This window comes from Myotis brandtii, unplaced genomic scaffold, assembly GCF_000412655.1.
Source record: "Myotis brandtii unplaced genomic scaffold, ASM41265v1 scaffold799, whole genome shotgun sequence".
Lineage (NCBI taxonomy): Eukaryota > Metazoa > Chordata > Mammalia > Chiroptera > Vespertilionidae > Myotis > Myotis brandtii.
Genome location: NW_005371215.1, coordinates 5,175 through 29,193, shown reverse-complemented (window position 1 = coordinate 29,193; position 24,019 = coordinate 5,175). Strand labels below are relative to the sequence as shown.

The 24,019-nt window shown below is 39.3% G+C and overlaps 1 pseudogene; it reads left to right on the top strand.

The window, feature by feature from the left end:
- Positions 1–21,964: 21,964 nt before the first annotated feature.
- LOC102255561 lies at positions 21,965–23,564 on the top strand (annotated as a pseudogene).
- The last annotated feature ends 455 nt before the right edge of the window (positions 23,565–24,019 follow it).

Here is a 24,019-nt window from a genome sequence, read left to right as displayed (position 1 = left end):
GGCTGGTTTGCCCTGAAGGGTGTCCTGGATCAGGGTGGGGGTCCCCACTGGGGTGCCTGGCCAGTCTGGCTGAGGGGCTGAGGGCCGTTTTCAGGCTGGTGGGTGACTGAAGTTCCCAACTGCTCCTTTTTTTCTTTTTTTTTTTTTATTCTGGGCCAGCTTTAGCTCTGAGGCCTCGGCTCTGGCCTTTGTTTACCATCTGTATTTGATACAATGTTGCGGTCTGGCTGGCTGAAGCCCGGCTGACTAACGCAGGTTTGGGGTTTTGTTTAGCTTCTATATTTGCAACATAGTTGCTTAGAGTTGCAGCTGAGAGGCCGGCAAGTCAGGCGGGGAACATTGGAGTTTGCTGTCACTGGAGCAAGCAAGCCTCCCTGTTCGCTTCAGTGCATGGCTGCCGGCCGCCATCTTGGCTGGCAGTTAATTTGCATATCGCCCCTGATTAGCCAATGGGAAGTGTAGCGGCCGTACGGCTTATTACCATGTTTCTCTTTTATTAGATAGGATAATAAGGTATCAGAAAGTGAAACTAAGAAAACAATTCCATTTACAATTGCATAAACAATACCTAGGAATAAAATTAACCAAGGATACAAAACACCTATACTAGGAAAATTTAAGACACTGAAGAAAGAAACTGAAGAAGATACAAATAAGTGGAAGCATATATTGTGTTCATGAACAGGAAGAATTAACATCTTTACAATCTCCATATTACTCAAAGCAACCTATAGATTTAGCACAATTTCTACCAAGATACAAATGGCATATTTCATATACCTAAAACAAATGTTCCAAAAATTTATATGGAACCACAAAAGACCCTGAATAACCACAGCAATCTTGGAGGAATCATGCTACCTGATATCAAACTATACTACAAGGCCATAGTAATCAAAACAGCATGTAACTGGCATAAAAACAGATATAGAGAGTCCAGAAATAAACGCATGCCTTTATGGTCAATTAATATTTGATGAAGGAGGTAAGAACATACAATGGGGTAAAGACAGTCAATTGCCAGTGTATGCCATGAATTATCAGTGCCCTCTTTACTACTGCTAATAGAGTCATTTGCATCCTTATATCTAATCATGTTTGAGAAACTCCAGAACAAATTTAGAAAACTTACACTGCTTGGGATGGTATAGCTCAGTGGTTGAGTATCGACCCATGTACCAAAAGTCACTGGTTTGATTCCTGGTCAGGCACATGCCCAGGTTACAGACTCTACCTTCAGTGGGGGCTGTGCAGGAGGCAACTGATTGATGTTTCTCTCTCATAGATGCTTCTATCTCTCTCCCTCTCTCTTCCTCTTGCTCTAAAAATCATTTTTAAATATTAAAAATAAAAAAGAAAACTCGCACTAGTGAAATAAATTATTGAATAATTAGATAGGTAGATAGATGATAGATAACTGAGAAGAGACAAATCTTCCTTGCCAAAGAATTCCAATCATGTATACAGATAGTCTGTGCTCAAGGAAGTGGAGAATAATTTACTACTAATGAAGTGTTGGCAACACTTAGTAGCTTTCTTACAAAATGTAAAGTATGAAAAGGAAAGAAAAAGAGTAACTTTAAAGTGGAGAAATCTGACAAACAATACCTCGGTCATATGGTCAAAGTCAACATGAAGATTGGTAAATCATGATGATAGTATGCATCCTCGATATGAAGTGATGGAAAATGGCAACCTCTGTGATCTTCTCCCCCACCAAAAATGTATAGCCCCAGACTAATTGTGAGATAACCATCAGGCAAATTTCAATTGAAGGAAATTTTTCAAAATACCTGAGCAGTGATCCTCAAAACTATCAAGTTACACAAAACAATGAAAGTCTGAGAAACTTTTATAACCAAGTGGAGCCTGAAGAGAAATGATGGCTAAATGCAATGCATTCTGAAGAACAGCTGTTAATCATAAAGAAAAGTAATACTTTTGCAATTTACTTGTAAATATAAAACTGTTCAAAAATAGTTTCTTAAAAAATAAAATTATTACTGGCTTGCAGAAGTCTTGGAAATAGTGATCTCTGAGCCTGACTCCAGACTCCATTGCATGCTTCTTCTAAATCTCACATTCTTCATTGACAAAATCAGAATGATACCATTTACATAGGTTTTCCGAAAGAATTAAACAAAATAAGCAATATAAAATGGCCACCTATGTCTATAATTAACAGTACATTTTGGATAATTATTTAAATGCTCATAGATTTATCTTCCACCTCCCAGTTCCACTTCCATTTTCTGTTCCCACCCCTCTCTTTATGACCTTCACAGCAGCAATAATGTGTTCCTCCCATTGACCCAGGTGACTATCTCACAGGAAAAGCCTGATCATGGACATCACCTGATATAAACCCTTCTCTGATTCTGAAATTAATTTCAGAATTATGTGTCAATTCTGTCACCAGAATGTAAGGCTCTCTGCTAATGGGCAGCTCTTGCCTCACCAGGCCCAAATTTCAGTTTTCACTAGCCTCACATCACCGGTCAGATAGTAAATACTATTTTTCATTTCCTAAACACAATACCCAGTTTATTTAATCGCCACATTTGCTGAAATTCTTCTGGAGTACTCTCACATTTTCCCCACCTGAAAAAACTCCACATCTACGTCAAAGCTCTGGACATTTATAAACTTGACTGTGATGCCTTCACTAATCTTTCCAGGAAAAGTCTACTATTTTAGGACTCACTTCCTCAGAATCAAAGTGCCATATTAGGATACTTCATTATTTATATTTATCTGTCTCTTCCCCAATTTAGACCACAAGCACTGTGGGAGACTGTACAACATTTTAACTTCCTTATTCCCAGAATATGTTAGTGCCTATCATGCAGTAATTTCTCAGTAAATATTTGTGAATAACTAAAAGAACAACTGAGTGAGTGACTTTAAAAAGAGATATCTATAACAATAGGAAGAAAAGGGAAACAGTGAAACAACAGAACATGTAATTAAGAGAGGAAACCCATGCAATTGACAACTAACATCAGAGGAGACAAGTGGGAGCAAGCAGGTATTCTAGAACATTGAGAATCAACCTCCAGAATTTGGGACTTAAATTTGCCAGGATTTTGTATCCTCAGACTTGACCTTTTTATCTTTTTATATCACAGGAAGTTACTACCAATAAAGAGTCCTATGCACCATTATCACAACTTAACAAAATGAAGATAATCCAATTAAAAATGGGCAAAGGATCTAAATAGACATTTCTCATAAGTGGACATACAGAAAGCCAAGAGGCATATGAAAAAAATGCTCAAAGTCACTAATCATCTGAGAGATGCAAATCAAAACCGCAATGAGGTACCACCTCACACCTGTCAGAATGGCTATCAACAAACAAGTGTTGGCTAGGATGTGGGAAAAAAAGGAACCCTCATACACTGCTGGTGGGAATGCAGACTGGTGCAGCCACTGTGGAAAACAGTATGGAGTTTCCTCAAAAAGTTAAAAATGGAACTCCTATTTGACCCAGTGATCCCATTTCTAGGAATATATCCTAAGAAATAAGAAACACCAATCAGGAAGAATGTTCATAGCCAAACAATTTACAATAGCTAAGATTTGAAACACATGAGTGGATTAAAAAACTGTGGTACATCTACATAATGAAATACTACTCAGCTGTGAAAAAGAAGGACCTCTTACCATTTACGACAGCATGGATGGACCTGAAAAGCATTATGCTAGGTGAAATAAGCCAGTCGGAGAAAGATAAATATCATATGATCTCACTCAGATGTGGAATCTAATGAACAATAGAAACTGATGAACAAAAATAGATCCGAAATCATAGAAGCTCTGAACAGACTGTCAAACCTCAGAGGGAAGGCAGGGGAGAGTGGGTGGGTGGGAAGAGATCTACCAATGAACTTGTATGCATAATATGCATAACCCAGGAACACAGACAATAGGGGGGGTGAAGGCCTGAGGTGGGGGGCGGGGTGGCTGGGAGAGGTCAATGGGGGAATAAGGGGACATATGTAATACTTTCAACAATAAAGATTAAATAATAATAAGATAAAATGTTATTTAAGTGGGATATCAATACCAGCTTTATTAACTTGGGATTATAATATGAAGACAAACAATTTCATGAAACTTAAAATTAAAAGCAAAAAATTAATATAATGTTGGAGGAATAATAGAAATAACTAAATTTGCATGATTTGTCGCTATTCACAAAGGAGGATATGAAGGATATTGTTTTTTAGGTATTTCTAGTAGACTATATAATGTGTCTGTTCCTTTACCTGTTTTATCTCATTGAATTCTCCCAACAACGTCATGAAAATAACTATTCCCATATTATAAAAACCTTTAGGGATGTGTGTGCCCGATATGATAAAACCACTAACTGCAACTTTTCTCACCTTCCTATCTCAACAAATTCTTGTTTGACTGGAATCCCTAGAGTGAAAGCAATAGGGAAAAGCAAGAATGAAAAGGAGTAACTCATAGGACTCAAGACCCAGGATAGAAAGCTCTCAGTAAATATGAGCTAGGCCAGTGGTTGGCAAACTGCGGCTTGCAAGCCACATGCTGCTCTTTGGCCCCTTGAGTGTGGCCATGAAGTTTCAATCGCACTGTACATGCACGCCTGTACGTGGTATTTTGTGGAAGAGCCACACTCAAGGGGCCGCAGTTTGCCGACCACTGAGCTAGGCGGGAGTCTTACTCTTACTCAAACAGCACTGGACTGTCTCATTGGCCAGGGACCAGCATATATACCATTTTAGAAGGACCCTCTACATAGAGTCAGCATCAGTCTTTAATCATCAGGAATTATGAAACATCAGCAAGGAGGCTGGCAGTCCAAAAAGCAGTAGTTAAGCAAAGAATAAAAAGCAGAATAGAAAGATCTGGTAAGTTTAAATTGGGTGGGGGAAGGGAAAGAAGGCATCCCAGTCGGCCCTTTCCCAAGTCAGTTCTACAGTACATGTCATTGGCTTCAACAGGAAATAGTATTGGTTCACAGCTCAAGATAAAACTCCCCCACTGCTCAGGCTTCATGTTTCTACACAATGTGGAGATTTTTTGCATTTTATCCAGGTTAGTATAATTGGGAGGATCTTTCAATAAAACCATTTGAGTGCTCTTTATCCCTTGGAGAAACATCTGTGTCTTCTGTTTGATTCCTAGCTTGTTCTTACATTAGTCCTAGGATAATGACCCCAAAAAAAGGCAATGTTTTTTTCTATTAACCTCTCGAAGAAGGAAGTGGTTTGAACTTGCAGCCAAGGGAAAATGTGGGTTTATTGTGGGATTTCTTAATTTATTATCTATAATTTTTGTTGTTATTCCCTATAAATACTTTTGTTGTTAGAATATATCCTGAGAAGTAATAGGATGCCTATAATTTACTTCAAATAATCCAGTGAGTGTATGGGAGTGAGTAGAAATATAGATGAAATAAAAGTGGCCATAAATTAATGATTGTTGCAGCAGGGTGATTGATACACAGGGGTTCTGTTGCTTGTTTTTCTACTTTTTAGTATGCTTGGAATTTTCTAATAAACAGTAAAAAAAATTTAAAGATCCTGAACTGTAAAGAACTAAGATTAGTATCTGCGTAAAGACAGCCAGGACCAAGGAGTTTCTTCATAAGTTATATCTTGTAAAATGGGTGGGAATGCCTATTATTTTCCATCTGTGTTGATTTTGATCTTCATACTAAAAGCCTAATGCTAGCAATACCTTGAGGGCAGGCTTCTGGAAGATAAAATGGAAAAATCTTTGTCCCCCAGGGTCCTGTGGGGAAGCCTGGGAGCCTGTCTAGAGGGAAAGCTGGATGCTGCTAGAAGCCATGGAGCTGTAGGGAGAGGCCGCTTAACCAGGTGGTAGAAGCTATTTCTGTGGGTGCTCTGGATCTCACTTCTCAGCCATATTCACCTCCTCTCTCTCCGTCCTAGGGCTCTGGGTCCTGCTAATATCATTAGGAGCTATTGCCCAGAAGTCTGGAGGTATGTTCAAACAAACCTCACCCACCCATACAACACTCACAAGGACTTGTCTTTTGGGAATGATTTTAGGCTTTGAAAAATTGACCCTTCTTTCCCAAACTTCCAGTCTATTTTCAAGGGCTCCTCCTTGTGTGAAGACAGGCATCTCTTCCCTCTTCTTTCTCCATCTCCTTGTTCCCAACTGGCAGCTGGTATCTTCTGAGGGATGTCCATTTCCCACAGCTCCCTGTGCTCGGCGCCCACGGCATGCCCACTGTACCAATGCCACTTTCTGTCGCTGTGATGTTGGATTCACTTCTCAGTCTGGACAGGCCATCGTTAGCAACCCCTTGGAGGTCTGTACAGGTTAGAGGCCGGAGGATAATAGAGTCATCAGAAATTTGGGGGAATCAAGAGTCCTCAGCCCTTGAAGCAGCATTAACGTTTGTTGCCAAGAGTAGAAGAAAGGAACCAAGAAACGGCAATCGGTTCTCATGGTCAAGGGGTATATATTAACAGCTCCAGCTTTGGAGCTGGACTATCTGAATTCCAGCTGACCAGGTGTGAGTCCAAGCAAACTGTCGAACTTCCCAATGTCTCCTTATCTATAAATCAGGGATAATAATATGAACTCATCTAGTTCTTGTGTGCTTTAAATTGAGTAATATATATAAGTGGAATCCATCGAGACAGAAAGCAAATGGTAGGCGCCAGATGCTAGGGGAGGGAGACATGAGGAATGACTACTTAATGGTGTTTCTTTTGGAGAGATAAATATGTTTTGAAACTAAATAGAAGTGGTGGTTGCCCAACACTATGAATGTGTTAAATACAACTGAGTTTTTCAGTTTAAAATGGCTCATCTTATTATGTGAATTTTCACCTCAATAAAAAAAAGATAAATTAATACCTGTAAAAACACTTAGGACGCTGCCTTGCACTTGATGGGAAGTTGATACATTTTGTTGTTGATGATGTTGTTGTTGTTCATTAGTCAAAGACAGAGGCAGTGTGGTGAAGGAGGAAGCTATGGAGAATACCACCCAAAAATCAGAGATTTGGAAAGTTCTGCCAACTCTAGCACTAGTTTGCAGGGAACTCCCTTTATCTCAGAATCTCAGTTCCTCCATCCAAAAATAACCACTGCGATCTCTTGCCAGTATGGTCATTTTCCATTTGTAAAATGCAATTTCTGAAATTAAAATGAACTACCACATAATACCTAGATAAGTGGTTACTATTATTATCCCCCCCACTTAGAGGTAAGGAAACAGAGACTTTAGAAGGTAGCATGCTCAGGCTCACACAGCTGGTCACACAGCTGGAATTCAGATAGCGTTAATTTAAGTTCAGAAAGCTCTCAAACACTGTCCCTTATGAGGCGCAAAGCATCCCCATGAGACCGTCAGTGCCGATGCCATATTATAAATGAAAAAACGTGGGCCCTGAGAGGTGAAATATCTTGTCCAAAGCCATACACCTAGAAAGTAGGAGAACATCTCAAACTACAGCATTTGGAGTTGGTCATGAGTTGGATGAAATATGAAATATTCTTACTATGGAATATTCCATAGGTATAAAAATTATTTATTATTTTGATATGGAAGAGTAGTCACAAAATATTTTTTTAGTTACAAAATATTGGAAGAATATTTTGGAATATTCCTGGAAGAATTTACATAAATCAAGGCTGGCGTCTGATTTCATGGGAAGTGGGGAAAAGATAAAAAGATTTCATTTGTCGCCGAAACCGGTTTGGCTCAGTGGATAGAGCGTCGGCCTGCGGACTCAAGGGTCCCAGGTTCGATTCCGGTCAAGGGTATGTACCTGGGTTGCGGGCACATCCCCAGTGGGAGATGTGCAGGAGGCAGCTGATCGATGTTTCTCTCTCATCGATGTTTCTGACTCTCTATCCCTCTCCCTTCCTCTCTGTAAAAAATCAATAAAATATATTTTTAAAAAAAGATTTCATTTGTCTTTATAATTGGTGAAGCTGAACAAGAGGTACACATTCTTCCTGTAAAAAAAAATTGTTTCCATCTCAATGGTTGCATATTTACATATTTTCTGTTTAAAATGAAAACAGAAAGGGTAAAATCATTTCAATCTGGTTGCTGCCAGTCTTAACCAGAATTTTGGCCATTCCTAGCAGTTCCCCCTTGTGTTCCAGATACCAACGAGGGTGGTCCACCGTTACACGTGTCTTGTGGAAGCTCCGCAGTTTGTCACAACGTGGAGGGAAGTCATTATAGTGAGTGAACCTCTTAGTACAAACTCCTTTCAGGAGACACCAAATTCAAAAGTGAGAAGGAGAACATTTGTCAAGGTAAGTAACATGGTCCCTCCACCTGTCTCTCTAGGACACTCTCACACTCAACCTCATGCCATCAACTTTAAGACTGTCTGAGAGCCTAGGAGAGAGCACCTGTGGGTCTATTAGGGGCCCATTTCTCCCATTTCCTGTTCTTGTTAGGGTACATTTAGGAGGTTTTATCTTGCAACTAATATGCAATAATTAAAGATTGGAAACAAATGACATAACATTCATTAATGGAGACTAGTTTAACATATGACAACCATACAGCATAAAATTTAGAACCTTTTTTAATTGTTTTATTGCTTAAAGTATTACAAAGAGTATTACATATGTCTCCTTTTTCCCCCGCCCTTGACAATCCCCTGGCCTCCCCTACCCCCCAATGTCTTATGTCCATTGGTTATGCTTATATGCATGCATACAAGTCCTTCGGTTGATCTCTTACCCGCCCCCCCAACGACCCCCAACCTCCCTAGCCTTCCGGCTGTAGTTTGACAGTCTGTTCAAGGCTGCTCTGCCTCTGTATCTATTTTTGTTCATAAGTTTATAATGGTCTTTATTATCCATGAATGAGTGAGATCATGTGGTATTTTTCCTTCATTGACTGGCTTATTTCACTTAGCATAATGCTCTCCAGTTCCATCCATGCTGTTGCAAATGGTAAGAGTTCCTTCTTTTTTACAGCAGCATAGTATTCCATCGTGTAGATGTACCACAGTTTTCTAATCCATTCATCTACTGATGGGCACTTAGGCTGTTTCCAAATCTTAGCTATGGTGAATTGTGCTGCTATGAACATAGGGGTGCATATATCCTTTCTGATTGGTGTTTCTGGTTTCTTGGGATATATTCCTAGAAGTGGGATCACAGGGTCAAATGGGAGTTCCATGTTTTGTTTTTTGAGGAAACTCCATACTGTCTTCCATAGTGGCTGCACCAGTCTGCATTCCCACCAGCAGTGCACAAGTGTTCCTTTTTCTCCACATCCTCTCCAGCACTTGTCGTTTGTTGATTTGTTGATGATAGCCAGTCTGACAGGTGTGAGATGGTACCTCATTGTTGTTTTGATTTGCATCTCTCGGATGATTAGTGACTTTGAGCATGTTTTCATATGTCTCTTGGCTTTCTGAATGTCCTCTTTTGAAAGGTGTCTATTTAGATCCTTTGCCCATTTTTTGATTGGATTGTTTATCTTCCTTTTGTTAAGTTGTATGAGTTCCCTATAAATTTTGGAGATTAGGCCCTTATCAGATATAATGTTGGCAAATATGTTCTCCCATGTAGTGGGCTTTCTTGTTGTTTTGTTGATGGTTTCTTTTGCTGTGCAGAAACTTTTTATTTTGATGTAGTCCCATTTGTTTATTTTCTCTTTAGTTTCCAATGCCCTAGGATCTGTATCGGTGAAGAAATTGCTTCGGCATAGGTCTGAGATTTTGTTGCCTTTGGATTCTTCTAGTATTTTTATGGTTTCCGGTCGTATATTTAAGTCCTTTATCCATTTTGAGTTTATTTTTGTGTATGGTGTAAGTTGGTGGTCTAGTTTCATTTTCTTGCATGTATCTGTCCAATTTTCCCAGCACCATTTATTGAAGAGACTGTCTTGACTCCATTGTATGTTCTTGCCTCCTTTGTCAAATATTAATTGAGCGTATTGGTTGGGGCTGATTTCTGGGCTCTCTATTCTATTCCATTGATCTATATGTCTGTTCTTGTGCCAGTACCAGGCAGTTTTGAGAACAGTGGCTTTGTAATACAGCTTGATATCTGGTATTGAGATCCCACCTACTTTCTTCTTTCTCAGAATCGCTGCAGCTATTCGGGGTCTTTTTTTATTCCAGATGAATTTTTGGAGAGTTCGTTCTAGGTCTGTGAAATATGCCGTTGGTACCATTCACAGTCTTAATACTACCTTGATGTAGATCTTTTGAAAACCCTATGTGTATATATTTTTGAGAAAAGTGACATTATACCAAATGCATTTTTGAAGCTTGCCTTTTTTACTTAATATATTTATTTAAAAATACTGATTTCTTAAAAGAAGTATACATGCATTCTTATGATAAGATTAATTGTAATTCACTTTATACAACACTAGAGGCCTCGTGCACAGATTCTTGCACTGCTGGGTTATTAAGTCTAATAGTTTTTTGATGGAGTCTTTAGGGTTTTTTATGTATAATATGTCATCTGCGAATAAGGACAGTTTTACTTCTTTTCCAATTTGGATGCCTTTTATTTCTTCTTCTTGTCTAATTGCAATGGCTAATACTTCCAGTACTATGTCGAACAGGAGTGGTGAGAGCGGGCATCCCTGTCTTGTTCCTGTTCTTAGGGGAAATGGTGTTAGTTTTTGTCCATTGAGTATGATGTTGCTGTGGGTTTGTCATATATGGCTTTTATCATGTTGAGGTATGATCCTTCTATTTTTACCTTGCTTAGAGTTTTTATCAGAAATGGGTGTTGGATTTTGTCAAATGCTTTTTCTGCATCAATTGATATGATTATGTGGTTTTTTCTATCAATTTGTTTATGTGATGTATCACGTTTATTGATTTTCGGATATTGTACCATCCTTGCATCCCTGGGATAAATCCTACTTGTTCATGGTGTATAATCTTTCTTATGTACTGCTGGATCCGATTTGCTAAGATTTTGTTGAGGATTTTGGCATCTATGTTCATGGGGGAAGAACCTTTTCATGACTTCCTTTTTCCTCTTTGTGAGCAGTTCTTTGAATTTTAATACAATTCAAATTTTAACACAATTGCTCTTACATTAGTCCTAGGATAATGACACACACACACACACAAAAAGCAATGTTTTGCCATAACCGGTTTGGCTCAGTGGATAGAGCGTCAGCCTGCTAACTGAAGGGTCCCAGGTTCGATTCTGGTCAAGGGCATGTACCTTGGCTGCGGGCACATCCCCAGTGGGGGGTTTGCAGGAGGCAGCTGATCGATGTTTCTGACTCTCTATCCCTCTCCCTTCCTCTCTGTAAAAAAATCAATAAAATAAAAAAAGCAATGTTTTGTTCTATTAACCTCTCAAAGAAGGAAGTGGTTTGAACTTGTAGCCAGGGGAAAATGGGGGTTTATTGTGGGATTTCTTAATTTATTATCTATAATTTTTGTTGTTATTACCTATAAATACTTTTGTTGATAGAATATATCCTGAGAAGTAATAAGATGCCCATAATTTGCCTCAAATAATCCAGTGTATGGAAGTGAGTAGAAATATAGATGAAATGAAAGTGGCCATTAAAAAAAAAGGTCCAGACTTGAGATACCACCACCATCAGGGTCCAGAACAATTAGTTCCATTATCTCAAAATACTCCCTCATCTTGCTGCTTTATAGTCACCCCTACCTCTACCCCCTGGCAACCATTAACCTGTTTTCTTTTGCCTATAGTATTGTCTTTTGAGAAATCATATAACAACAGAATAATACAATGTGTTTGAGTCAGGTTGCTCCCATTCAGTGTAATGGTTTTTAGGTTCATCCATCTTGTTTTATTTACCAATAGTTCATTTCTTCTTATTGCTAAGTAATGCTTCATTATATGACCATATCACACTTTGTTTAGCCATTCACCCATTGAAGGACATTTGGGTTGCTTCCAGTCTTGGGTGATTATGAATAGACCTAACTGAGAAAGCTCTTGATAAACTAAATTGGGATGCTTTCCAAGTTCTGTTTTAAATTTTTCTAAATGCTGCAGGATGGTTCCTACAGTATGCCAATAGCTTTTCTTCTCCCTGATCTTCCTTTTTAGTCATCTCAAGAATTTCTTTATAAATACAGTTTAATCTTAAAACTCTTGAAATCCCTTTTAGTAGTATTAAGACAATAATTTCATCAGAGGTATAATTTGATTTTCTACCATTGCTCTGAGCTGTATCCCAAGGACTATAAATAGAACTGTGAAGGGTAGTTCTTGTCTCCGGGGGCCTTTTTGCCAGTGGGCAGACAGACCTATAGACAAGTGCCACATAAATCAAAGAATGAAAATGAACAGTCACTGTCCATAAACCATCCACTTCATGGGTAGACAATGTCCTTCTCACCACTGTACTCCAGTGCTAGGTACTTGGAAGGCATTTTAGAAATATGCATAAATGGATAACTTGAAAGAGCTCTGTTGTTACAGTAATCAGAGCTGTGGTCATACCTTGGCTCTGACACTTGGCCTTGATTTTGGCCAAGTTTTTTGAAATCTCTGGTCTTGGTTTCCTTATATGTAAGTCAGGAACGATTATATCTACTCTTAAAGAGATTGTTTTTTTAAAAAACCGAATATTAAGTTGTTTATCTCATAGAATAGAATACATATACTTTTTACTAAAACATAATTGACATAAAATATTACATTAGTTTCAGGTGTACAACATAGTGATCCTACATTTATATACCTTACAATGTGATTACCACCCAAGTCTAGTAACCATCTGTCACCATGCAAAGTTATTATGATACAGGAGGCCCGGTGCATGAAAATTGTCCACTCAGGGGGTTCCTCAGCTCGGCCTGTGCCCTCTTGCAGTCCGGAACCCTTTGGGGGATGTCCACCTGCCGACTTAGGCCCACTCCCCAGGGGATCGGGCCTAAGCTGGCAGTCAAACATCCGTCTGGTAGCCCGGGAGCCCTGGGGGGACATCCTTAGCACTGTGGAGGAGGCAGGAGAGGCTCCCACCACGCCGCTGTGCTCGCAGCTGTCAGCCGGCTTGTGGCTGAGCAGAGCTCCAACTGTGGGAGCACACTGACCACCAGGGGGCAGCTCCTGATTGAGTGTCTGCCCCCTGGTGCTCAGTGTGCATCATAGCAACTGGTCATTCCTGGTCATTCTGCTGTTAGGGTCAATTTGCATATTACCCTTTTATTATATAGGATTATTGACTATATTCCCTGTGCTGTACAATATCCTCATGACTTATTTATTTTATAGCTACAACTTTGCACCACTTATTCCTCCTGCTATCCTCCTCCCGGGCAACAATCAGATTGTTCTCTGTATCTATGAGTATGATTCTGTTTTGTTTTGTTTATTTGTTTTGTCTTTTTAGATTCCACATATAAGTGAGATCATACAGTATTTGTCTTTCTCTGTCTGACATTTCATTTAACATAATACATTCCAGGCCCATCCATGTCATTGCAAATAGGAAGATTTCATTTGTTTATTGATGAATAAGTACCACACCATACACTTTTAAGAAAAAATTGATTAATTTAGATTATTTAATGACCTTTCAATGCATGAATCATTTCATACTATCCATTTTTATCATTTATATAGTTGTTTGAATAATGTTTTAAAGTATTTGAAATAACTTAGAGGCAGGGGTATTTAGTATTTACAAAGAGAAAAGTAAAATATTAAATATTTCAACATTCAGAAGTGTGTTAATATATTTGCTTTGAAATACAGGATTCACTTCTTTAAGATTTATCTATTTATTTAAATTTATTGGGAAGACATTGGTTAATAAGATATAGATTTCAAGTGTACAATTCTATGCTGTCTCCTCTGTATATAAACATCAATCTTATTGAGAGCATTATGCTGTTGATAAGCTATTTACCATCCCTAGAAGAGAGAAACCTCTGATCTTCAGTTAAGAGGGACTCCTCTCACTTCACTGTCTAAGTTACAGACAGAAAAAGCTACAGTAAATATTGCCCAAGCTCCACTCTACTGGTTTCTAAGTTAGCAAAAGAGGATCACATTTCTCTCCTAATTGGAAAAGAGAGGAAGTTAAGTTTGTAGCCAAATAAATTTGAATACACCCACACTTACTCAACACTGTGACCACAATCACATAATTTCCTCATTTCTCTGAGAAGAATGAACTTCCCCTGAGTGGAGAGAGGGAAGAAATGCCCAAGATATCCTGGGGCCAAAATAAGTTCCCTGTGGCTATGGCATTTGGAGCAGGCCTCCAACCTACCCCCTGCATTGTGGGCAATACTGGGGCTGCCCTGCAGGGTAGAGCTGTGGCTAGAGCCATAGAGGGCTGAGGGAAGCCATGAGCCAGTGGAGTTGGGGGCTTTGTGAGCCAGATAATCATGTACCAGGTTACCCATCAGACTCTTGCACAACACTAAGAGCTGATACCAACACCACTTGGTTGGAAGTAATTTCCAGATTCCTGGATGGACCATTGTATTGGTTGTCTATTGCTGATAGAACAAATCACCACAAACTTAGTGGCTGAAAGTAAAATAAATATGTTCTCTTACAGTTTGGGAGGTCAGAAGTTTTATTTTTTATTTTTTTATTTTTGTGCTCCTATTTTATCATTTTTAATTAAATCTTTATTGTTCAGATTATTACAGTTGTTCCTCTTTCCCCCCCCCCTCCCCATAGCTCCTCTCCACCCAGTTCCCACCCCACCCTCTGCCCTTACCCCCTCACTGTCCTCATCCATAGGTGTACAATTTTTGTGCAGTCTCTTCCTGCACCTCCCACAACTCTTCGCCCGCCCCCCAAGAATAGTCAGTCCACTCCCTTTCTATGCCCCTGATTCTATTATATTCACCAGTTTATTCTGTTCACCAAAAATTATATAATGTTATTAATCAGTGTTGTACTCAATAAAAAAATTCTTATTTAAAAAATATAAAACAATACAATGTTTTTTTATCAAAGGAAATCGTGTTAAAATACAAGGGGACAAACTGTAACTTATTTTCATTTTGTTGCATATGGCTTTCCAATTCTCCCAGCACCATTTATTGAAGAAGATTTCTGTTCTCCACTGTGTGTTTTTGACTCCTGTGTCAAAAATTATTTGCCCATATACCTGTGGTTTTATTTCTGGGCTCTCAATTCTATTCCATTGGTCTGTGTGTCTGTTCTTGTACATATCTATGCTGTTTTGATTATAGTAGCTCTGTAATATATTTTGAAGTCAGGTAGTGTGAAACCTCCGGCTTCATTCTTTTTTCTCAGGATTGCTTTGGCTGTTCGGGGTCTTTGTTGTTGTATAAAAATCTGATGATTTTTTTGTTCTTTTTTTTATTACATTGGGATTTTGATGGAGATTGCATTAACAATCCTATTCTGGATCTCCACCTGCAAAACTCAAAAATATTTATTCACAAAGATATTTGCACCCCTATATCCTTTGCAGCTTTATTCACATGGTCAAGACATGAGAATTAGATAAAGAATATATGGTACATATATACTATGGAATACTACTCAGCATAAGAAAAGATGAAATACTGCCATTTGTGACAACATGAGAACATTATAATAAGTGACATGATTCAGTCAGGAAGCTAAGAACCATATGCTGTTACTCATATGTGGGATATGAACGACATAGTATGGTGGTTACCAGAGGTAAGGATGTCAGGGGATAGTAAAAGTTGTAAAGGGAACCAAATATATGGTGACAGAAGATGATTTAACTGTGGGTGGTGGGCACACAATGCAATATACAGATCATGTATCATAAAAATAAACGCTTGAAATTTATTAACCAATGTCACCCCAACAAATTTAATTTAAAAAATACAATAAGAAACCCATTTAAATTTTTTTTCTCTTTTTTAAAACAATTTATTTTATTGCTCAGAGTATTACAGATATTTCCCATTTGTGAATTTCTTTTTTTATTTTTTATTTTTTTAACTTTTTGATTTTATTGTTTTATTCCTTAAAGTATTACAAAGAGTATTACATATGTCTCCTTTTTTTCCCCTCCCTTGACAATCCCCTGGCCTCCCCTACCCCCTGCCCCCCCAGTGTCTTATGTCCATTGGTTATGCTTATATGCATGCATGCAATTCTTTCAGTTGATCTCTTACCCCGTCCCCTCCTGCCCCCCAACCCTCCGGCCTTCCCGCTGTAGTTTGACAGTCTCTTTGAGGCAGCTCTGCCTCTGTTTCTATTTTTGTTCATAAGTTTATAATGGTCTTTATTATCCATAAATGAGTGAGATCATGTGGTATTTTTCCTTCACTGACGGGCTTATTTCACTTAGCATAATGCTCTCCAGTTCCATCCATGCTGTTGCAAATGGTAAGAATTCCTTCTTTTTCACAGCAGCGTAGTATTCCATCATGTAGATGGACCACAGTTTTCTAATACATTCATCTACTGATGGGCACTTAGGTTGTATGAGATCCCTATAAATGTTGGAGATTAAACCCTTATCGGTGATAACATTGGCAAATATGATCTCCCATGTAGTGGGTCTTCTTGTTGTTTTGTTGATGGTTTCTTTTGCTGTGCAGAAGTTTTTATTTTGATATAGTCCCATTTACTCATTTTCTCTTTAGTTTCCAATGCCCTAGGAGCTGCATTAGTGAAGAAATTGCTTCGGCATATGTCTGAGATTTTGTTGCCTTTTGGATTCTTCTGGTATTTTTATAGTTTCCCGTCGTATATTTAAGTCCTTTATCCATTTTGAGTTTATTTTTGTGTATGGTGTAAGTTGGTGGTCTAGTTTCATTTTCTTGCATGTATCTGTCCAATTTTCCCAGCACCATTTATTGAAGAGACTGTCTTGACTCCATTGTATGTTCTTGCCTCCTTTGTCAAATATTAATTGAGCGTATTGGTTGGGGCTGATTTCTGGGCTCTCTATTCTATTCCATTGATCTATATGTCTGTTCTTGTGCCAGTACCAGGCAGTTTTGAGAACAGTGGCTTTGTAATACAGCTTGATATCTGGTATTGAGATCCCACCTACTTTGTTCTTTCTCAGGATCGCTGCAGCTATTCGGGGTCGTTTTTTGTTCCAGATGAATTTTTGGAGAGTTCGTTCTAGGTCTGTGAAATATGCCGTTGGTATTTTAATGGGAAGTGCGTTGAATTTATAGATTGCTTTGGGCAGTATGGACATTTTAATGATGTTGATTCTACCAATCCAAGAACATGGTATGTTCTTCCATCTCTTTATGTCTTCCTCTATCTCTTTTTTCAACGTCCTGTAGTTTTCTGAGTAGAGGTCTTTTACCTCTTTAGTTAAGTTTATTCCTAGGTAGCTTAATTTTTTTGGTGAGATGGTAAATGGGATTGCTTTTTTAGTCTCTCTTTCTGCAAGTTCACTATTGGTGTATAGAAATGCCATAGATTTCTTGGCGTTAATTCTGTATCCTGCTACATTGCCGAATTCTTTTATTAAGTCTAATAGTTTTTTGATGGAGTCTTTAGGGTTTTTTAAGTATAATATCATGTCATCTGCAAATAAGGACAGTTTTACTTCCTCTTTTCCAATTTGGATGCCTTTTATTTCTTCTTCTTGTCTAATTGCAATGGCTAATACTTCCAGTACTATGTCGAACAGGAGTGGTGAGAGTGGGCATCCCTGTCTTGTTCCTGTTTTTAGGGGAAATGGTGTTAGTTTTTGTCCATTGAGTATGATGTTGGCTGTGGGTTTGTCATATATGGCTTTTATTATGTTGAGGTATGATCCTTCTATTCCCACCTTGCTGAGAGTTTTTATCAAAAATGGGTGTTGAATTTTGTCAAATGCTTTTTCTGCATCAATTGATATGACTATGTGGTTTTTTTCCTTCAATTTGTTTATGTGATGTATCACGTTGATTGATTTGCGGATATTGTACCATCCTTGCATCCCTGGGATAAATCCTACTTGGTCATGGTGTATGATCTTTCTGATGTACTGCTGGATCCGATTTGCTAAGATTTTGTTGAGGATTTTGGCATCTATGTTCATGAGGGATATTGGCCTGTAATTCTCTTTCATTGTGTTGTCTTTACCTGGTTTTGGTATTAGGGTGATGCTGGCTTCATAGAATGAGCTTGGAAGTGTTCCTTCCTCTTGGATTTTTTGTAGTAGTCTGAGGAGGATAGGTTTTAGTTCTTCCTTGAATGTTTGGTAAAACTCCCCTGTGAAGCCGTCTGGTCCTGGGCTTTTGTTTGCTGGAAGCTTTCTGATGACTGCTTCAATTTCTTCCATAGTTATTGGCCTGTTGAGATTTTTAGATTCTTCCTGATTAAGTTTTGGAATGTTGTATTTTTCTAGAAATATGTCCATTTCCTCCAGGTTGTCTAGTTTGTTGGAGTAGAGTTGTTCATAGTATTTTTTAACAATCATTTGTATTTCTGTGGGGTCTGTTGTTATTTCGCCTCTATCATTTCTGATTTGGTTTATTTGGGTCCTCTCTCTTTGCTTTTTGGTGAGCCTGGCTAGAGGTTTGTCGATCTTGTTTATCCTTTCAAAGAACCAGCTCTTGGTTTCATTGATTTTCTGTATTGTTTTTTTGGTCTCTATGTCATTTATTTCTGCTCTAATCTTTATTATCTCCTTCCTTCTGCTCACTCTGGGCTTTTCTTGTTGCTCTCTTTCTAATTCTTTGAGCTGTAGATTTAGATGATTTACTACCATTTTTTCTTGTTTGTTGAGGTAGGCCTGTAGAGCTATAAACTTCCCTCTCAGGACTGCTTTCATTGTGTCCCAAAGGTTTTGGATTGTTGTGTTTTCATTGTCATTAGTTTCCAGGATGTTTTTAATTTCTTCTTTGATCTCATTGGTAACCCAATCAATATTTAATAACATGCTATTCAGCTTCCAAGTGTTTGAGTATTTTGGGTTGTTTTTATTGTAGTTTATTTCTAATATTATGCCCTTGTGGTCTGAGAAGATGCTTGGTATGATTTCAATCTTCTTGAATTTGGGGAGACTTTGTTTGTGACCCAATATGTGGTCTATTTTTGAAGATGTCCCATGAGCACTTGAGAAGAACGTATATTTTGTTGCTTTGGGGTGAAGTGTTCTGAAGATGTCAATTAAGTCCATCTGATCTAGTGAGTCATTTAGGATTGCTGTTTCTTTGCTGATTTTTTGTCTAGCAGATTTATCCAGTGATGTCAGTGGTGTATTAAAGTCCCCTACTATGATTGTATTGTTGTCGATCTCTCCCCTGATGTCTTCCAGGAGTTTTCTTATGTATGTGGGTGCTCCTGCATTGGGTGCATATATGTTTATCAGGGTTATATCCTCTTGTTGTATTGATCCCTTTAGTATTATGAAGTGGCCTTCCTTATCTCTTGTTATGGCCTTCACTTTGAGGTCTATTTTGTCGGATATAAGTATTGCTACCCCAGCTTTCTTTTCCTTTCCATTTGCCTGAAAGATATTTTTCCATCCCTTCACTTTCAGTCTGTGTGAGTCCCTTCTAATGAGGTGGGTCTCTTGTAGACAGCAAATGTATGGGTCATGTTTTTTTATCCATTCAGCCACTCGATGTCTTTTGATTGGACCATTTAGTCCATTTACGTTTAAAGTTATTATTGAAAGGTACTTGTTTGTAGCCATTTCTATTTTTTTGTGGCTGTTTTCTTTCTGGGCTTTTTATTTCTTCTTTTTACACCAGTCCCTTTAGCATTTCTTGCATTGCTGGCTTGGTGGTGATGAACTCCCTTAGCCTTTTTTTGTCTGTGAAGCTTCTTATTTCCCCTTCAATTTTGAATGATAGCCTTGCTGGATAGAGTATTCTTGGATTCAGTCCTTTGCTTTGCATCACTTTGTAGATTTCTGTCCATTCTTTTCTGGCCTGATGTGTTTCTGTTGAGAAATCATTTGATAATCTAATGGGAGATCCCTTGTATGTAACTTTCCGTCTCTCTCTTGCAGCCTGTAAGATTCTCTCTTTGTCCTGAACATTTGCCATGGTAATTATGATGTGTCTTGGTGTGGGTCTTTTCGGGTTCACCTTGTTTGGGGCTCTCTGTGCTTGTGTGACTTTTTTCTTCCGCACCTCAGGGAAGTTTTCTGATATTATTTCTTCAAATATGTTTTCTAAGTCTTGCTCCTCTTTCTGTTGTTCTGGCACCCCCATTATTCATATGTTGTTTTGTTTCATGTTGTCTCATAGCTCCCTTAGGCTCTCCTCCTGTCTTTCAATTTTTTTCTCCAATTGCAGTTCAGTTTGGGTGTGTTTTGTTTCCCTGTCCGCCAATTCGCCAATTCGGTCCTTCACTTCTCCTAGTCTACTGTTGAAACTTTCAATGGTGTTTTCTATTGCAGCTATACATTTCTTCTGCTCCTGTGGTGGGTGCTGTTCACCGCTGTGGTGGCTCTGCTGGCTGGTGTGGGGAGGCTTCACACACAGCTGCTGTTCCTCCGACAGAGGTTGTGGTGATCAGGAGGCTGCTGTTCCTTGGATGGGAGGGGCTACACACACAGCTTCTACTCCTTGAACTGGGGCGGAATGCTCACGTGGCGTCTGATCCTTGAATGGGGGCTGGCTGCACACTGCTGTTGTTCCTTTGATGTGGTGGGCTGCTTGTGGGGCTACCGCTCCTAGAACCGGCTGCTGCTCGTCAGACAGTATGTAGGCTGTTGTGGCTCTGCTCCTCAGACCGGTGCGTGCTGCATAGAGCTGTCACTCCTCGGATGTGGGCGGTCTGCTCGTGTTGTTGCTGTTCCTCGAACCGGGGTGGGCTGCCGCTGCTCCTCGAATGGGGCCAGGCCGCTCGCAGAACTGCTGCTCCTCAGATGGTGGCGGGCTGCTCACACAGCTGCTGTTTTTCGAATGGAGCAGGCTGCTCATGGGGTTGCTGCTGCTTGGGCGAGGGCAAGATTCTTGTGCAGCTGCTGATCCTCGGACTAGTGCAGGGTGCGGGCTGTGCACAGCTGCTGCTCCTCGGATGGGGGCAGGTTGCACAGGGCTGCCTCTCCTCAGACGTAGGAAGACTGCTCCTGCAGCTGCTGCTCCTCGTTCAGGTCAGACTGCATTGTCTGGTTTCTGCTCTTCGGACAGGGAATCGGGCTGCTCACGCAGCTGCTGCTCCTTGGACAGGGGCAGGCCACATGAGGCTGCTGCTCTTAGGCTCAATTCAGGCTGCTCACGGTGCTGATGCTCCCTGGACAAGAGCGTGCCACTCACGTGTCTGTTGCTCACGTGGTTTAAAAACCAATGTGAACAGAAGTAGGAAATAAAGGAACAAAAAAAAAGAGAACAAAGAAAGAAGAAAGAAAAAAAAGCAACAAACAAAAAAAGGGAAAACAAAGAAAAAAGCAAATAAAAAAGCTAACAAAATAATAAAAAAGTAAAATTGAAAAATTGAAATGTCATTCCTTTGGCTGGCTTAAGATCCCAGTTTTCTGGAATGTCTGTGATTCTGTTGTTGTTGTTGTTGGGACTTCCCCATTTAAATTTTTAAAACAAAACTTCAGCAATAACTGGAAACATTCATACGAGAAATGCAAAAAAGTTCTCAGGGACAGTACTATAAAGTATAACTAAAAAATCATGACCTGAGGAGGCATTGTGCCTGTGTGAGGCTAGGGCAGAGGGCGGGGTCTCATGGCCAGGGGTCCTGGGCTGGAACGGCTATGGGTATAGAGATCATCATCCAGGTCATCATGATTTAAGGCCAAAAAAACAAACAAACAATAACTTGCTTGGATTGACTGAATACAATTCTTAGGAACATAAATCTAATTAATACCAGGTCTGGTGACTGCGTTTATCCCAAGTCTGTCACCATCACCAGACTTATGACTTCAGGTGGTGGGTCCCTTCCTAGACTCCTGAGTTAGATGTTCTTCCTTTATGCTCCCATAGAAACTCAGCTCCATATTATACCACATATCCCAGTTTTGATTTCCCTTTCCTGTAATCAGATGATTAAGTTTCCCAAAAGTCTGACCAAGTAAGTCTTCAGAATGTCCAGTTGAGGAAATCTAAACAACATATTATTTTCTTTTTTGAAAAGAGATCATCATTCAGGTCATCATGATTTAAGGCCAAAAAAACAAACAAACAATAACTTGCTTGGATTGACTGAATACAATTCTTAAAAGTAAATATGGAAAATGAACCAGACCATGAAAATGTGGAACAGAGCCTCTGTGCCAAGACTACTGAAGAAGAACTGAATAAATCTTTCAATCTAGATGCTTCACTTTCAAAATTCTCCTACATACATATGGACAAGGAACTGGAGTTCAAAAATGATCTGATTGATGACAAGGAGTTTGATATTCCTCAAGTTGATACTCCTCCAACATTGGAAAGCATACTAAATGAGACTGATGATGAAGATGAGTCCTTTGTTCTTGAGGATCCTACATTGTTAAACATTGATACTATTGATTCTCACGCCTATGATACTTCATCTGTGGCAAGCTCAGATAGTGGTGACAGGACCAACTTAAAAAGGAAGAAGAGGTTACCTGATTCTTTTTCACTCCATGGATCAGTTATGCGACATTCACTTTTGAAGGGAATTTCTGCTCAGATAGTGTCTGCAGATGACAAAGTAGATGCTGGGTTGCCTACAGAAATTGCAGTGTCCAGTCTGATAGCAGTGGGTACATCTCATGGATTGGCTTTAATATTTTATCAGAATCAAGTCTTGCGACTCTGTCTGGGTAGCACTAGTGTTGGAGGTCAGTATGGAGCCATCTCTGCCCTCAGTATTAACAACGACTGCTCAAGACTTCTCTGTGGCTTTGCTAAAGGACAGATTACTATGTGGGATTTGGCCAGTGGAAAACTTCTAAGATCAATAACAGATGCTCATCGTCCAGGAACAGCAATATTGCATATTAAGTTTACAGATGATCCAAGTCTTGCAATTTGCAATGACAGCGGAGGCTCTGTTTTTGAATTGACATTTAAGAGAGTGACGGGAGTGAGAACTTGCGAGTCTAGATGCCTGTTCAGTGGTTCCAAGGGTGAAGTGTGCTGTATTGAGCCTCTTCATCCTAAGCTTGACTTGAAAGATCATCCCATCACACAGTTTTCCTTACTGGCCATGGCATCCTTAACCAAGATACTGGTCATTGGATTGAAACCATCCTTGAAAGTGTGGATGACTTTTCCCTATGGACGTATGGATCCTTCCAGTGTACCATTGCTGGCCTGGAACTTTGTGGCAGCGCATAATTCTGTGAATCCCATGCTTGCTCTCTGCAGAAGAGATGTGGTGCATTTCCTTTTGGTTAAGAGAGATGAATCTGGAGCAATATTACTAAGCAAAAGCATCTTCACCTCTACTATGACCTCATCAACTTTACATGGATGAACTCACACACAGTTGTACTCTTAGATAGTGCAGAGAAGTTGCATGTGATTGATCGGCAAACTCAAGAGGAATTGGAAACAGTGGAAATCTCAGAAATTTAGTTGGTCTATAATAGCAGCCATTTCAAATCACTAGCCACCAGAGGAAATGTTAGCCAGGCAGTGGCTTTGGTTGGAGAGAAGGCTTGTTATCAATCCATCAGTAGCTATGGTGGTCAGATCTTTTATTTGGGGACCAAATCTGTTTATGTAATGATGCTGAAGAGCTGGAGAGAGAGGGTAAATATAAAGGTAAGAAAGAACACAGGCACAAAAATACAAATGAATCCAAGCACATACCTTTCAATAATAATTTTAAATGTAAACGGACTAAATGCTCCAATCAAAAGACATCGAGTGGCTGAATGGATAAAAAGACATGACCCATATATATGCTGTCTACAAGAGACCCACCTCAGAACAAGGGACTCACACAGACTGAAAGTGAAGGGATGGAAAAATATCTTTCAGGCAAATGCAAATGAAAAAAAAGCTGGGGTAGCAATACTTATATCTGACAAAATAGACCTCAAAGTCAAGGCCATAACAAGAGATAAGAAAGGCCACTTCATAACACCAAAGGAGTCGATACAACAAGAGGATATAACCCTTATAAACATATATGCACCCAATGCAGGAGCACCGAAATATGTAAAAAACCTCCTGGAAAATAACAAGGGAGAGATCAACAA